The sequence below is a fragment of the Dermacentor andersoni genome, chromosome 1 (genome assembly GCF_023375885.2).
Source record: "Dermacentor andersoni chromosome 1, qqDerAnde1_hic_scaffold, whole genome shotgun sequence".
Lineage (NCBI taxonomy): Eukaryota > Metazoa > Arthropoda > Arachnida > Ixodida > Ixodidae > Dermacentor > Dermacentor andersoni.
Genome location: NC_092814.1, coordinates 262,798,694 through 262,815,536, shown reverse-complemented (window position 1 = coordinate 262,815,536; position 16,843 = coordinate 262,798,694). Strand labels below are relative to the sequence as shown.

General features: G+C 44.5%; 1 long non-coding RNA gene across 1 annotated transcript; it reads left to right on the top strand.

Annotated features, from left to right (window-relative positions):
• The first annotated feature begins 402 nt into the window (after window positions 1-402).
• Window positions 403-13,468, top strand: LOC129381035 (uncharacterized). The gene is made up of 3 exons (XR_011892270.1): window positions 403-633; window positions 1,659-1,807; window positions 12,900-13,468. It is a non-coding gene; the product is annotated as an uncharacterized lncRNA (long non-coding RNA).
• Window positions 13,469-16,843: the final 3,375 nt, after the last annotated feature.

Here is a 16,843-nt window from a genome sequence, read left to right as displayed (position 1 = left end):
CCACTCTTCCCGTCGTTTTCTTTTTCTTTTTTCTTCTCGCTGTGCGCGACACCACCTAGGGACGACGCAAAGAAACTAATAGTTATAAATTGCAGTAGTCACACGTACTACTATTTGAAAACGTGCTTGGGCTTGAGAAGAAAAAGTACATTTTTTTTAGATAAAGATTTCATTCATTTGGAAGACGAGAAACATTTCGTTTTGTAGTATACTGTCTGCAAGCAGACGACACGCGACGGAAGTAAACTTCCGGGGAGGTCACCGCTTCCTGATTGGCTGCTCTCTCCGCCCCGCCGTCACAAATTTTGCATACGGCAACTATGTGACGTTGCAGCAACTGAACAGAACGCGCATCGAACAACATATCTCCGATCGCGCGCCTGGGCTCCAGTCAAAGGGACACCCCGTCGACGTGAACATCAAGTTCTGGTTCGTTGGGAGCGTCAATGGAGGATTTCGACACGAGGAAGATAATGCACCACTACCTCCAGGAGCTGCATGGTCTAGTTTTCCGTCCGGGAGGGCCCATAATTGGTCGGCGACGAATAGCGGCGTGGCTGGGGCGACGAGGACCGATGGCGCTGTGGTGACGGCGAGCGAGCAGGACGACTGCCATCAATGGATACGTCAGAGGTGGGAGGCATACGACGAGGCGAGTAACTGCGCGGGTCGGCATAAGGGCGAGGAGACGGGGAGAAGGAGCTCGAATACGGCGACGTCCAGGAGGTGCGGCAGTGGCGAGCGACATGGTCAATGCGGAGGCAACGGAAGCAAATGGGCTTGTCCGGAGTTCTCCCCTCGGCAGGGTTGTGGTATTGGGAGGGGAACATAGATCACTGTGAGGCGTAGCATTCGGAATCGGTTGGGCGTCAGGTCGCGCGATGGAGCAGGCAGCAGGAAAACCTATGTTTGCAAATTCTTGCCGCACAACTGCCTGAATGAGAGAGATCGCTGGGGTTGGTTGGGAAATGGTGGGGTCAAGTAGGCGTGGATGGAACGGCGCAGGACTTCTATAGCCTCGAGCTCGCTGCGAACAATACGTGTGACGTGCTCATTTAAGGGTGGTGAAGCGGTAAGGTCGACGCAAGACGACGTCGCAGCCGTGTTAGAGAGCTGGGAGAACTGTGGAATGACGCAGCGGCTTTTTGCGAGCTCAGAGCGGCGGCATTTCTTGATGATGACGTCGATGGTGGACACACTGTTGAATAGCAACAAGTTGAATGCGTCGTCCGCGATCCCTTTGAGTACGTGACCGATTTTGTCAACCTCTGCCATTTTCTCGTCGGCTTTTCGGCAAAGAGCGAGCCCGTCTTGTATGCACGAGACATACGATTCAGAAAAAGACTGAACTCGGGTAGCAAGCTCTTTTCTAGCAGCCAGATGCCGACCGGTGGGATTTCCTATGAGGTCGCCGAGTTTCTCGTTGAAAGCATCCTATCTAGAGATCTCGTCCTCGTGTGTCCGGAACCAAACACGAGGAGTTCTGCCCAAGTAGAATAGGACATTCGCTAGCATAATGGTAGGGTCCCAGCGGTTGTCTCGGCTAACACACTCATACAGGCTGAGCCAGTCCTCAACGTCGACATTATCTTGGTCGAAGAATATGCCAGGATCGCGGGGATTGGTAACCGTAACGTATGTTGTTGTCGGGGTCGCAGGAGTAGGAGACGAGGTGTCGTCACCGGGAGCCATGGCGGAAAGCAGGACGGTGCGGCTGCTGCGGAGCTCTGTGGCGAGGACGGGGAACGGCACCCTCCACCAAAATGTTACGCGAACGAAGGATTAAGGACTGGAAACTATTCACAAGGTATATTTACAAGTATAAGTGTTCACAAGGTATAAAAGCACGCTCGCATCGAAGAAGCAACATTTGGCAACAGAGGCAGCGCGAAGGAAGGACGTCTCACATTTCCCTGTTTGATTTCCCAGGTTCGAGACTTTTACCATATAGTGAAACTTATTTGTTTGTTAGCTTGCTGCCTCTGTTGCCAAACCACTGTTGTCTTTGACTGCTTGTCTTTGACTGCTTTCCATGATGCCAACCGAAGTGTCAAATTTAGCGCGGGAACTGCGCAAGGAAATAAGGGAGCTTAAAAATAGTCTTGAGTTTATCAACAAAGAGTTCGAAACACTCAAGCAGGACTGCGCAAAAGTGAAAGCGGAAAATGTAGCTCTCAAAACATCGCAACTAGCACTCACGCAGGAAGTCGAGGGACTAAGAAAACAATTGCATGAAACATCGCTCAAGGTTACTGTTCAAGACCAATACTCTCGGAAGAAGAACATCGAAATTAAGGGAATTCCGTATGAGAAAGCTGAAAATCTACTTAATGTGCTAGGCAAAGTAGGCGACGCACTGGGTGAACCAATTAAGAAGGAAGACATTGACATTTGTCATCGAGTCGCGTCACGAAGGGCGGACATTGACATTGTGGTTGTTTTCAACCGCCGTGCAAAGTGTGGAAAAGTGCTTGAGAAAGCACGGAAGGCTAGAATTAATTCCTGTGACCTAAGATTTGACAAGCGGCAAGCAATATATGTAAACGAGCATCTTTGTCCGCAGCTAAAGAAGCTTCTGGGCATGGCCACCACTAAGAAACGGGAACTGAACTGGCGATTTGTTTGGGTGAAGGGCGGTAAAATTTTAGCTCGGAAAACGGAAACATCTAATGTAATTCGAATTGGTAGCGAGGCAGATGTGCAAAAGATGTGCGAGTAGACGCGCCTACATAGATTTCATTGATCTGTTTCATATCTTATTTGCACCATGGGAACAGTTTTACCAAGAAACGTCATAAAGCCGAATTCGCGCAATTGCCTTTCATTTCTTCACTGTAACGCACAATCAGCTAGGCACAAGCGTGACGACTTGATCGCGCTTCTCGGTGACTTCCCGTTTCAATTTGACAATGTAATGATAACGGAAACATGGTATAGATCAGAGGAAGAAGTGTTTTGAATGCCTGGTTTCCAAACCTTTTATTTGAACCGTTCTGATAGGTGTGGCGGGGGTGTATTACAGCTAGTATGTGATCAAATTTCATGTAGCGTGCTTCCAGCTTACTCTGCATCGACAACAGATTACGAAGTGTTAAGTCTAGAATCACACAAGTGTGTTTTCACTGTTGTGTATCGTCCCCCTAGCGGCGACATTGACAATTTTTTTTGTTTCTTGAAAGATTGTTGTGCTACATCAGCACAAATCACCTGCAACTTGTCATTGGCGGGGATTTTAATATTAATCTTCAAGTAAATACGCCGAAGTCTCGAAGATTGCAGATAATTCTTGATTCTTTCTGCTGCAGAAACGTAATTACGGCACCCACACGAATTTGTACCAATTCCGAAAGCTTGCTTGATTTGTTCATCACAAATAGCTCGGAAGGCTATGTACAGTCTGGTGTAATTGAAGGAAACATAGGAGATCACTCGCCCGTGTACATGATATATAAGGTTAATCGCGCATTTTGGAAGTATCATCGTTCTGAGCCACTTCAGATTCAAGCAATTAATAAGAAAACTCTAGAAACTTTTAGAACGGAAATAAAAAAAATTAATTTCAGCTCTGTACTTGACTGCACAGACGCAAATGAAGCGTATAATATATTTATCCATACACTTTTAAAAGTTTACGAAGTTTCTTTCCCGTACAAAAAACTTAAAAAATCGAGAAAGATTAGGAAACCGTGGCTTACTGATGAATGCCTCAGAATGATCCGAGAAAAAAATTCTTTGTATGCAAAGTTTTTTAAGACTCGGGATCCTGCGGACTTCACTTCCTTTAAAAAATACAGAAACAGTTTAAATAAATTCTTGAGAAATGCCAAGAACAGGCATTTTGAAAACGTTTTTAATAGAGCGGGAACTAGAAGTGATGTCGTTTGGCGTGAAGTAAATAAACTTCTATACTGCCGGAATCGCATAATAAGCAGGAATTTGAGCTGACAATTGATAACAAAGCAATCAGTGCTGAAGAATTAGCTAACAAATTTAACGAACACTTTACGTCTTTAACCCCAAGCACGCATAACATAAATGCAACTTCCTTTCTGGGTAGTCCCAATGCTTACACAGCTTTTTTTGAACCTACTACACCAGAAGTATACGCGACCTTTATGTCCTTAAAGAACAGCACATCACGCGATATAGATGGATTGCAGATTAAACCCATTAAATTTGTGCTCGATCTTTTGTTACATGTGCTTACTCACATTTTTAACATTTCGTTATTAAACGGCGTCTTCCCTGAGAAAATGCAACATGCCAAAGTGATTGTTATATTTAAGTCCGGAAACAAAAACGAGCTAACAAATTATAGACCAATATCTATACTTCCTGCAATTTCGAAGGGTCTCGAAAAGATCATTTGCGCAAGAATTAGATCATTTTGTGATAAACATAGCATTCTAACAGATATGCAGTTCGGTTTCCGGCAGTGAATGTCTACAGAGCTTGCCTTGCTGACGCAAAAAGAAATAATTTTAAACAACTTTGAGAACAAAATGTCAACTCTAGGTGTATTCGTTGACTTTTCCAAGGCTTTCGATTCGGTTAACTATAATACTCTATCTTCAAAATTAAACCATTATGGCTTTCGCGGGACTCCCCTTAAACTTTTGAAATCATATCTTGAGCACAGAAGGCAGTGCGTCGCAATAGGATCAAAACTTTCTTCAGCAAGAAAATTAACACAAGGCGTTCCACAAGGCAGTGTACTTAGACCGATTATATTTAACATTTATATTAACGACATAACGAATATTAGTCAACATGCACAGTTCTTAGTCTATGCGGATGATACTAGCCTTTTTTTCAGGTCATTCGATATTGTGCAACTTACAAATATGGCAAATAAAACTTTAAACTTATTGCAAAAGTGGAGCAATCTAAACTCATTAGCAATTAATGCAAGTAAAACTAAGGCTGTGTTGTTTACGCCACCACAAAAACAAGTAAACTGCAATACTGTTCTTTACCTCGGCACAGAAAGGATAGAAATAGTTGATACTGTCAAAACGTTAGGTGTAATTTTTCACAAACATTTAGTTTGGGATGCACACGTTGAGCGTATTATGTCCACTTTGGCGAGAGCATGTGGAATAATCTGTCGATTACGACACATACTGCCCTCTAAGGTAAAACTAATGTTATATAACAGTCTCTTCCTTTCACATGTTAGCTATTGCAATTTAGTGTGGGGTACGACATCGCAAGCAAACATACGAAGCTTAAAAACATTACAAAAGAAAACTGTCCGACATGTTGTTAACGCACCGTTCGATGCACATACATTTGAGATATTTCGTGCTCTTAATGTGCTCCCTATTTAATATTTCTATGATTATAACCTAGTCTTAAAAATTAAAAAAATATTTTCGCTGTAACAACAACGTTTTCACAAACTTGTGCAACTTAGTCAAATCAAGGGAAGCGTTATATGATTTCCGAAAACAGAGCCAGTGGGCGTTACCTTTCACAAGAACAAATTATGGTTTCAGGCGATTGCAGTACCAGGTGCCGAGAATATTAAATGTGATACAGGCTTCCCATACCGAACTAAATGCTATTACGAGAAAGGCACTGAAATTTAATATAATTAATAATGGTCAAATCTTATAAATAACATTTGCCATTTTTATTTTTATTTTTTTATTTTTTTATTCATTTTATTTTTTAGCATGTTCCAAACCTCGCTTTTCCATCGTTCCGCATTTTTTTTGTTCCGCTGAACATTGCCGTTACACTGAGTTGAATTTTTGGTATTTTAAAGCGTTTTTGTTCAGGTGTTCCTTGTCATTTGTGCATGATCTTTTTTTTTTCCTCCACTTCTTTCTGTATACAGATGTATGCCTACATGTACAGATGCAAATATGTATAGATGCTGGGTTGGTGTAGATGCGCATGCGCATGTATACAGATGTCATAAATGTTCTGCTGTGAATATCAATAGCTGTATAATATGAAATTGTTTTTGCACATATGTAACTGATTTTCTTTGTGAATATTCTGCAACTGTTTGTCAAAGACAGGGGACAGGAACCTCGTCAAGCTGCGATTGTGCAGCTTTTTATTCCTGCCCTTGCATTTTCTTTTTCTGTGCAAAGGAAAATGCGAAATAAAGTTTGAAAGTTTGAAAGTTACAAAGGATAACTGCATCGCTGGCCAGTTCAGCTGACAGCTCGAGAGACAGAGAGCATTCGTCGTCTTCGTCGGGGCGCCCGCGTGCATCGTCTATAAGAAACACGCAATAAGCATGTATCAATACGTTAAAAAACAAGAGTAGGCGGAGTCGAAACTAACTTATATTAAGAAATACGGAAACTTGAATTGCTTACTGAAAAAAAGTACATTGAAATTGTTATGACTGCTATTGGGCAGGTACGGCATCCGGCCGGATGGCCAGGAGCATAATAACGCTCACACAAGAACGGGAACACTGCCCTCGTTTATTCAGTGACAGCCTTTTTAAAGACGTTATCAAGCAGCTATGGCACGTGTGATGACGTCAGTCTGACATCACGGTGAACGCGGTTTTCTGTGCTCGTCATCACTTTCCCTTTGCAACACTCTTCCCTGCTCAAGGTGAGTATACCGCTGTACGGATTTCATTATACGGGTTGACATACGAAGCACAGCTGATTCAGCCTCTTCTGGTAGCGTCGGCACATCAGCTGGTTGATCTTGCGAAGGTTGTGCCAGCACGGGACTGTATCGAGGACGGACTTGATCCATGTGACGTTGAAGCTCACCTTTTGCCGTTTCAACGGTGATCATTCGGGATCCTCTTGTTTCTTTCACTGTGGCTGGCAGCCACCTTTCTCCCTCTCCGAAGTTGCGAGCCGAAACCGGAGTACCCGGGTTCAACTCGCTTTCTTGATCTGCCTGTGGACAGATAGGAAAGGTTACGGGTGGTGGAAGACACGTGTCTAACCGAGAACGGATCTGATATCCCAAAAGACTTTCAGACGGTGATCGTCCATCATCCAGGGGTGTTCTACGGTAGCTAAAGAGCAGTTTAGCCAATCGCTCAGGCAAGTCACCTTACCGAACCTTCTTGAGGCCATCTTTCAGCGTCCGCACGGCGCGTTCAGCAAGCCCGTTCGATTGGGGGTGATATGGTGCCGTACGAAAGAACTTGATGTTATTTTCTGTCAGAAACTCCGTGAAAGTCTCTGACATGAACTGAGTTCCGTTGTCCGTGACAATGGTTCTTGGTATGCCCAGCCTGCAGAAGATTTCACGCAAGGATATGTAACTGTCGATTGCGCTGTGGCATGACGTACTGGAATTGCTTCGATCCATTTCGAAAGTGAATCTATGGCCACTAGGATCATGGTGTTATTCACTGGACCGGCATAACCCAAATGTACACGTGACCAATTCTCGTTCGTTAGTGGCCAGCTTACTGGTATTTTCGCCGGTGGCATTGCGCTTGCTTGTATGCATGTAGTACAATTCCTACTGATTTGTTCGATAGCTCCATCGATTCCGGGCCAGCACACGAACGTACGGGCCAATGCCTTCATTGCAGACATTCCCTGGTGCGTCTCGTGCAGGAGTTGCAGCATGTCATCACGAGCAGCCTTGGGAATCACGACTCTGTGGTCCCAGTAAATGAGACCTTCATAAACGGTTAGATCAGTCTTTAGTGCGAAGTATGGTTCCAACCGCGGATCGGGTGCCTTGCGCTCCTTTGGCCAACCATGAAGCACGTAGGACTTGACATTTCTAAGCACTTGATCTTTCTCGGTCAACTGTCTCATTTCTTGCGAAGAAAGGGCTGTGTCATCCAGCTGCTGCAGCGAGTGCACGTACTCGTGTAGCTCCTCTGATGTGTCCTCGGTAGTTTCTAGAGGAAGCCGACTGAGTGCGTTTGCATTCACGTTGTCCGAGCCAGGTTTTTACTCTAAGGACCAACGCTGAATTCTTGCGGCAGCCATGACGGGCGTGGGACGATCTTCGCGAAATAGACCCAGCAGCGGCTTGTGATCTGTGATCAAGGTAAAGGTTCTTCCCAGTAGGAAGTCCCGAAAGTTTGATACCCCGAACACTAGGATCAACGCTTCACGCTCAAGTTGTGAATAATTCCTTTCCGCTTTGGCAAGTCTTCGAGAGCGAAAACCTACAGGCTTGTCAACATTGCCAATGCGATGGGACAGTACCGCTCCGATTCCGTTCGGTGACGCATCGCATTCCAAGCGCAGCGGCAGTGAGGGATCGAAGTGAGTAAGCATTTTGACATTGCAATAAAGCGTTTTTTGACTTCTGAAATGCTTCCCTTTGTTGAGAGCCCCAATTACAGCGACGTTCTTTCGTTAGCAAATCGTAGAGCGGGGATAGAAGACTGGCCATATTGGGAAGGAACTTGCTGTAATACGTGAGAAGACCCAAGTAGGAACGCAGTTCACTCACGTTCTTGGGTGTTGGCGCCTTCATGATAGCGTCCATGTTCTCCTCTAGAGGGTGCAGCCCTCCCGTACTGATCTTGTGGCCAAGGTACGAAACCACAGGTATCCTGAAGGTGCACTTGTCCTTCCTTAGCTTGACGCCGTACTCTCGAAAGCGCTGTAGAACTGCCTTGAGGGTCTTCCCGCCGTCATTCCCCTTCTCGGCAACCAGAACATCGTCCAAGTACGCCTGGACGCTAAGTCTGTGCTGCTGGCCATTTATTTTTGTGACCGCAGCAAAAACGGGATATGTCAATTCAAGTAAACAAGTGCGACAAGATGTTCGCATGAGCTTGTTAGGAGAGGGAGTGATGCACAACTGTTGTCTTCGTGGTTCTCGGTTGAAACATTTTAGAGTGATTCAATGGTCACAAGGCAGTGGTAGGCTTTAGTTGCTAGTGAATAGAAATAACTTTTTCTACTGGGCTATCGGAAGCCTCCAATCGAACACGTCATAAAAACCAATCAGTAATCACTGTGAAATAATGAGCATTTAACTAAGCAACTAAACCTTACAGCTAACTTATAGGACTATTTTGACTAGTGATCACTATAGTAGAATACCTGACATGGTCAAATCTAATAAAGAATCTGTGCCGCTGATACGTTGACAATAATCGAGATCTATAGCATAGATTATTTCTTCCACTCAATTCTATGCCACTCTTATCATCCACTGCTCACTGCCAGGAACTCGCCAGTTCTCCTAATGGGTATAGATGTCCCCTGGCCCAGTGCTTGGCTCCTTATAATCATTCTCATTTTGCAAGGGGCCCTCTAGAGATTTAAAAAGGGGATCTGGGACACTTCCATGGCGGCAATTTCCAGTGTGGCATCTTCATGCAGCTGTTAGGTGGGGGACGCCCTCAGACGGAGCAGAAACACCCATTTCCAAGCATTCCATAATGGCTGAGCACCTGACTGGGAGTGCAGTTGTGCCTATTTTACGGTATGCACCAGGAAGCAGTGCTAGCCTGACTCCCACAGCAGTGGCAAATGGTTGACTATGCCACCATTGCCATGGTGAGACAAGGGGCACCCAGAGCCCTTTAAAATCTCTATAAAGCCCAGTTCAACATGAAAACTCCTACAAACAACTGAGCGCCAGGCTGGGGCACATGTCTACCCAATAAAAAAAAACTGGTGGGCTCCCAGTGGCACTGGTATTCTATTCATGTGCTACCTCCCGCATACGAGGCATATGCTCGACCATTTCGCAACTACTGCGATTCCTATGGCCTGCCAAGCAGATTCGCCCCAGCCCTTAAGGCTGAGTCTGGGCCCGGTGCCATTCCCAGGAGTGCCTTGCTCACACTGGGTGCAGACTAGATGCTGGCCTGCAGGACCACAACCCATGACCGGGTCACTAGCTGGAGCTGCAAATCCTGTACCCATTTACATTGGGTCATCGTCCAACTAAATCCTCCCAGTTAGCATGATGGCCCACATTGCTAAAGTCGCCTTGTTGATCTTGTGGGCTAGACCCATGTGTCTTGACAGTTTGGTCTGTGAACTTGTTGATGCTAGATACTGGCAAGTTCACTGGAACGGAAAGGGAGCGGTAAGAGGCACATTAAAGAAAGGCATGGCGTATGGTCATGTTCGTATTATGAATTAATTCACTGGATTACGAAAAAGAAACAGAAGGAAATCGCACGCTGAGAAGACCGATAAACATACAGTGCGATGCAGCTTGAGAAATAATATTGAAATGTCCAAGAATTTAGAAGACAGAAAAAGATTGAATCGTCGCGACGGCACATCACATGTCGCCGTAGGCGTCGAAGTCTCTATAACGAAATTATTTTTGAACAGTTGTGATAGCGTCCACGCAGGAATGGTTGCTAGTGTACTGTCAAATGCACACATGATGCGGCCTAAAGCTCACGGCACGGTGCAAAAACGCGCTCACAGCGAAAGCAAAACATTGTGCTCGGACATGCATGCAGACACGCAGCCGGTCGCCGCGAACCTGTGCGATTGCTGCATTGATGCTTCGTTCTGTTATGCCCCATTTGGTTATGCAGACAGCCCACTATAAGTACATATTTCACATAGTTTACTCTCAGCGTTTGCCTACCTTTCGCCCAAGAAGCCGGTTCGGGAGACTCCATCGCGGCGACCGCGCGCAGTGGAGTTCACTGTACGTATTCGGTAAAGAGATAGCGTCTGTAAACGATTCTGTGCTTTCAGTTTGCACAAGATTACTATATCGACAGTCAAAAACTTCCCTCGTTTTGAGAGTACCTACATAAATGTCCAGGAGGGCAGCCGCGTGGTGTTTTTATTGAGCGCCGTAAGCGAAACCTATGAGGAGCGCGCCGCGTGATCCCTCATACTACGCAAGGGAGGCGCTTCCGACAGATGGCGACTCCGTAACTCCTCACCCCCAATAACAGCTGTGTTTTACCAGTACTCACTTAAGGGGCAGAAACCTGGAGGCTTACGAGAAGGGTTCTACTTAAATTGAGGACGACGCAACGAGCTATGGTAAGAATAATGATGGGTGTAACGTTGAGGGGATAAGAGAGCAGATTGGGTGAGGGAACAAACTCGAGTTAATGACATCTTAGTTGAAATCAAGAAAAATAAATGGGCATGGGCAGGGCATGTAATGAGGAGGGAGAACCGATGGTCATTAAAGGTTATACGGACTGGATTCCAAGAGAAGGGAAGCGTAGCAGGGGGCGGCAGAAAGTTAGGTGGGCGGATGAGATTAAGAAGTTTGCAGGGACATAATGGCCACACTTAGCACATGACCGGGGCAGTTGGAGAAGTATGGGAGAGGCCTTTGCCCTGCAGTGGGCGTAGCCAGCCTGATGATGATGATGAATGTATACATGCATAGGGTGGCGATTAAAGCTGAGCCAACCAATCCAAATAAAAAGGCTAGAAATTTTGCCATCTAATACAGCATATTTGCTGCAGGAGTACACTTTGACCCAATTCATTATGACCAGCCTTTTTGTCGCATGCAACATGCATCGTGAAATGCTGTCATGAGACTGAAGAATCGGATGGTGTCGGCCTGTTCAGCACCAGATGCAAGCAAGACAATACAACTTAGAACAGAAAACTGGGCAAGCTGGTAAGGTTTCATGCATTGTTTGAAAGGTTAGGCATGGAAAATACGTCTTTTGGGGCTATTTCCGATATGCCTAACGCTTCAAACCACGAAAATAATGGCCTTGAGAACACACGACAATGTAACTCAGCCGCAGTCTTAGTACTTAGACTGCAGATGCCCATAAAATTGACGGATTAGGTTTTCATGCAGTTATTCTTGGAAGCATGCCATTATGTTTGTCATCTACATGTGTCCGCTACTGCCACTAATCTTATTGAAAACAGGCTATAGGAGGAACGCGGTTAAACGGTCCAGTTGGTATAAATTTATCTTTGTTTGGAAGCGCAAACACACACAACAAAGAACTTGCACTTATTGTCTCGTTCTTCTTCATTGTGTGTTTGCGCTCGAAACAACCATGAATGTATAGGAGCTTTGACGTTCTGGAAAATCATTTTTTTTAACAAAGGAAGTGTCTTGTAGCAAGCATATTTTGGTCAGTAAGGCATGAGATATATGTGTAGAATTTGGCATCACCTTGAAGAAGTTTTTTCCACTGCTTGCTCACTTATGTGCTGATAATGAACTGTAACTTTGTGTCGATACAAACCACCCATTAAAATTGAACATGCCCAAAGCAAGAGCAGTGAGGAAGTATTGCACTATACAAAATATAACTGTGACCTCCTATGGTGGCTCCACGGATGTGGTGTTCTGCTAAGCAAGAGGTCGTGGAGATCAAAGAGTTCCCGTGGGTGGCCTACAACACGAAAATCGAGTAAAGTGGAGCCTCGTTTACATGCTGTGACATGCACAAGCTAGAAGTGCTACTCGCGTCAATTTTATGTAAACAATGTGCTATATTTGTGCATGTGGCCCTGCTTGGAAAGCCGCTGAAAAATGTACATGAACGCAGTCTGACACTCTTGCACGAGACAAATAGGCGTAGTCAAATAACCGAAGGTTGACGTACTTGCTAAAAAGTGCCAAGAACAAACTTTGAACTTGTAAAGATCCACCGCGAGTTTATCCGCACAGGTTGATATGAGAGATACCTTGTGCAATCGCTGTTCGGAAAGTTACCTGGTTTTATCGTGCACACATGTGCACAGCTAAGAAAATGATGAAAAAAAAATCACATTTCTGCTACTTCGCCTTTAGTTTGTCTTCTCTTTGGAATGGTTGCAGCAACACACAACAGCGCATGAGACCATTTATTTGATGTGCACTTGCAATAGTATGCGCATTGTTCTCCTCGCTATGAAGTGCACCAACATGGCGTGCTGCCCGGTCGCTGCCGTTCGTGCATACGCCCTATTGAATGCACACAGAATTACCTACGAGTTGTATGATTTTAACTATCCTTGTTTCTTTCACCCACTTAGGTGCATCTGAACAGCCAATGGATACCATGCCCATCGGAATGGCGGTAACGACCAGTGCTTCTAATGAAACAGCACAATGGAATACAGTCAACCACGTGAGGCACCTCTGACAGCATATGCAGTCGGTTGCGATGGACTTAATGATTTCATCAGCATTTTCATTGGGTGCAAACCTGTGAATCTCTTTATGATGCATGTGTGGAAAAGAAAGCCAAAACTCGTGTACATACTCGCTTGAAATATTCAGGCATGTCCCAATGCCTGCATGTGTGCCCACATGCAGGCATTTGTTAATGTGATCCCCACTATCTCTTCCGGTAACATTCTGGTGAATCCACTACAGCCACCCTTTGGAAAAATAGCAGATGGCAATTATTTCAAGGTAATTAGTTCTGCCATACAGGATAAATTAGCAGTACTCTTGTGCAATAATCTGCCACGTTGCAATGGTGGAGAGCATAAATCCCGCTAGGTGTAACACCAGTTTCAATATTAGCAAACGACCTTCTTGCAGCTTGACTTCATGTGTGATATCTTTCGTGCAACGTCAGTGTTTAGAATAAAAGCATTTGACCGCTGCAAAGTGACATTTTTCTTTTTTTTCTGGACGTGCATATGGACACAATGCTGATATAAAGAACATGCAGGGCTGTATTACAGCACAGAAGTTTACTCTGGACGATTCAAGCTCATCAGTTCGAACATTCAAAGGAATCAAACTATTGCTGGCCTTCTGTTTTCAGTACAATCTGAAGTACACATAAATGCACTTCAGCCGCCAAATGAATCTGACAAGATTGAAAACATTCGCGACTTATGTCGGTGTGCAGTTAACTGTACTGGCAAGCACCTGAATTTCGGAATCTGCAAAGAATGGAATGTGCCTTTTATAGGGCTTTTCATGCAACAAAAAAGGCATTGCATACACATTTGGCCAACAGCATATTGTTCAGGCTTCACACAATAGCTTTTTGCACAGCACTTAGCTAATATAGTTTGTTATGCAATGTCTTTTTTAAATATTTGTTTAAGGGTATAAGTCGTACTTAAAGCTGAACACTGATCAAAAGCTGAAGAATGCGTGCACATACAACCACTTCAGGGCGACTCAACATGAGACTCAAGATCATGAAGACTGCTGTTGGGGACAAGTGAAAACATGAAAAAAGATAACACAAGCATTTTATATATGCTCAATCATGAACAAAAGCCAAGTACTCAAATTGCCATATTAACGAAGAATGTTGAAATCTCCTTGTACCTCGGGCATTGTCAATTTTTGCGAGATGCCTCAATCACACTGGTGAGCTTATGCAGTTTTGTTTATTATTCGTCACCAGACATGCCCACACTGCTGCCCATTGCTGCTATTACTTGAGCGAACAGCAGAGGGATTAATGCAAGTCAACGCATTTGACCGGAGAGCTTGGGCTCCCGAACAGTAAGGGTGGCGTTTTTCATTATTTGTTTTAATTTTTACCAAAGCCTAATTTTAGAAACTGGTTGATGGAATTGCAACACTAATTAAATACCGCAAAAATATTTAGTGTAGGCGAAATTTGGTTTCACTGCGCTGCCAGAATTCGTTCTTTTTTTCCAAGTGGTGATAAATTTTTTAAAAAAAGGTCCCTTCTGTAGCTTGTGGGTCTATAGATGCACCGAACTGCCATCTGGTATTACAATTCGTGCAGGAAGGCCTCGGTGAAGTACATCTCAAAACAAAGTATTGCACTGTAGTCAAGAGTATGACAGAATACCTTCTGGTCAGGTAAAATCATTGTTATATATGTAGCAGGTCACTGACCATGGTTGAAATAAAATGGTGTTTTGGTATACATGCGGACCGCTGTTCACATTGGAATGTCGTCTAAGCAGAAGGTTCTTCAGTAGCGTTGAGCGCGTGATAGAAAGTTCAGGAGTCATCATCATCATCAACCTAGTTACGCCCACTGCAGGGCAAAGGCCTCTCCCATACTTCTCCAACTACCCCGGTGATGTACTAATTGTGGCCATGTTGTCCCTGCAAACGCCTTAATGTCATCCGCCCACCTAACTTTCTGCCGCCCCCTACTACGCTTCCCTTCCCTTGGAATCCAGTCCGTAACCCTTAATGACCATGGGTTATCTTCCCTCCTCATTACATGTCCGGCCCATGCCCATTTCTTTTTCTTGATTTCAACCAAGATGTCATTTACCCGCGTTTGTTCCCTCACCCAATCTGCTGTTTTCTTATCCCTTAACGTTACACCTATCATTCTTCTTTCCATAGCTCGTTCCGTCGTCCTCAATTTCAGCAGAACCCTTTTCGTAAGCCTCCAGGTTTCTGCCCCGTAGGTGAGTACTGGTAAGACACAGCTGTTATACACTTTCCTCTTAAGGGATAGTGGCAACCTGCTGTTCATGATTTGAGAATGCCTGCCAAACGCACCCCAGCCCATTCTTATTCTTCTGGTTATTTTAGTCTCATGATCCGGATCCGTGGTCACAACCTGCCCTAAGTAGATGTATTCCCTTACCACTTCCAGTGCCTCGCTACCTATCGTAAACTGCTGTTCTCTTCCGAGACTGTTAAACATTACTTTAGTTTTCTGTAGATTAATTTTCAGACCCACCCTTCTGCTTTGCCTCTCCAGGTCAGTGAGCATGCATTGCAATTCGTCTCCTGAGTTACTAAGCAAGGCAATATCATCAGCGAATCGCAAGTTGCTAAGGTATTCTCCATCAACTTTTATCCAAAATTCTTCCCACTCCAGGTCTCTGAATACCTCCTGTAAACATGCTGTGAATAGCATTGGAGATATCGTATCTCCCTGTCTGACGCCTTTCTTTATTGGGATTTTGTTGCTTTCTTTGTGGAGGATTACGGTGGCTGTGGAACCGCCATAAATATCTTCCAGTATCTTTACATATGGCTCATCTACACCCTGATTCCGTAGTGCCTTCATGAGTGCTGAGGTTTCGACTGAATCAAATGCTTTTTCGTAATCAATGAAGGCTATATATAAGGGTTGGTTATATTCCGCACATTTCTCTATCACCTGATTGATAGTGTGAATATGGTCTATTGTTGAGTAGCCTTTACAGAATCCTGCCTGGTCCTTTGGTTGACAGAAGTCTAAGGTATTCCTGATTCTATTTGCGATTACCTTAGTAAATACTTTGTAGGCAACGGACAGTAGGCTGATCGGTCTATAATTTTTCAAGTCTTTGGCGTCCCCTTTCTTATGGATTAGGATTATGTTAGCGTTCTTCCAAGATTCCGGTACGTTCGAGGTCATGAGGCATTGTGTATATAGGGCGGCCAATCTTTCTAGGACAGTGTTCCCACCATCCTACAACAAATCTGCTGTTACCTGATCCTCCCCAGCTGCCTTCCCCCTTTGCTTAGCTCCCAAGGCGTTCTTTACCTCTTCCGGTGTTACCTGTGGGATTTCAAGTTCCTCTAGCCTATTCTCTCTCACCTTATCGTCGTGAGTGTTACTGGTACTGTATAAATCTCTATAAAACTCTTCAGCCACTTGAACTATCTCATCCATATTAGTAACGATATTGCCGGTTTTGTCTCTTAACGCACACATCTGATTTTTGCCTATTCCTAGTTTCTTCTTCACTGCTTTTAGGCTTCCTCCGTTCCTGAGAACATGTTCAATTCTATCCATATTGTACTTTTTTATGTCAGCTGTCGTACACTTGTTGATTAACTTCGAAAGTTCTGCCAATTCTATTCTAGCTGTAGGGTTAGAGGCTTTCATACATTGGCGTTTCTTGATCAGATCTTTCGTCTCTTGCGATAGCTTACTGGTTTCCTGTTTAACGGCGTTACCACCGACTTCTATTGCGCACTCCTTAATGATGCCCATAAGATTGTCGTTCATTGCTTCAACACTATGGTCCTCTTCCTGGGTTAAAGCCGAATACCTGTTCTGTAGCTTGATCCGGAATTC